Genomic DNA, 1,286 nt, shown 5'->3' with positions numbered 1-1,286 from the left:
TAAATAAACATAAATTTTTTTTTACATATTCGGATTTTTAACCTTCAAAATATAGGGGTCAGCCGCAATCTGGGAAATATGGTCCCCATTATTTTTTTCGCTAATAATCGTTTGCTATTCTTTTTATTTTTATTTCTTTCTAACTATAAAATACAATATTTCCTTTTTAGTCGCTTAATAATTTATTTGAAATTTAGTAAAAAAATTTCAATAAAGCATTTTGAATGAAAAACACTTTATTCAAGGAATGTAGGTAATGTTATGGTAGTGTTAGACAAGGTAATGTTATAAAATAGGATATATGATCTTCTGATAAAATATACACCAGTTTGTTCTTATTTAATGTGATTATTTGTTATTTTTTGATTTTGTTTTTCAATAACTGATATATTTCAATAGTATACATACGTATGCATAGATTTTGAATAATATATTTATCAATTTCTTGAATATATATTTTATAAATATTAATAAAAATACGTAGTCAACATTTTTAAGCAACTCTCAGAACATGTCAAATAATTTAACATCTTATAGGGTAAATTAACGAATGAATATTGTTTTAAACTTTTGATGATTTAAATAATAAGTAGTAAGATAACCAAGTGAAGGAACAGTTCTTACCAGTGAATAAACACTAAATTTTCCAGTGAATGAACACTTAATTTAGAGAAAGTTTGATGCTCGTTAGGAATCCTAAGGCCACACAAATGTCTAAAAACAAGATTTTTCTTGGAATTACAACATATAACCACAGTTAACGTGGAAAATGCTACTTTTTTTCAGTCATGGAATGGAAAGTAAAATATGTTTGAATACATAATTTAAAAAAAAAAATGTTTTTCATTTTTTTTCTCACAGTTTAATAGTCCGTTCTAAATTATGAATGTTTATCATTGCGTAATCCGATGATGTTTTTATTACTATTATAATTATATCACTTTTTTGTTTACTCTTTTCCCTATTTTTTTTTAAGCTATTTTTTAACCTTTTTAAGTATTTTTTTTTCTCTTCGTCATATTTTCTGCTTTAACTTTTTTTACAGCTCTTTCAATCTCTATAAAGTTTCGTTCTTTTTCTGAAGTTAATGTAAAGAAGTAATTTTTTTTCTTCTGATTTAACCTTCCTCTTTTTTCCAAATTTTTGGCCAATGTAAATGTATCTTCGAAATTTCTTTTGATTTTCCAGTACCACTTCTAGAATTCCTCACTCGATAATAAATGAGAAAAAGGAGTTTCGAAGTTTGAGTAAACTCCGTCTCTCATTGACTTATATCTAGTGGGTCT

Source organism: Parasteatoda tepidariorum, chromosome 2, assembly GCF_043381705.1.
Source record: "Parasteatoda tepidariorum isolate YZ-2023 chromosome 2, CAS_Ptep_4.0, whole genome shotgun sequence".
Lineage (NCBI taxonomy): Eukaryota > Metazoa > Arthropoda > Arachnida > Araneae > Theridiidae > Parasteatoda > Parasteatoda tepidariorum.
This window is presented reverse-complemented; position numbering follows the sequence as displayed.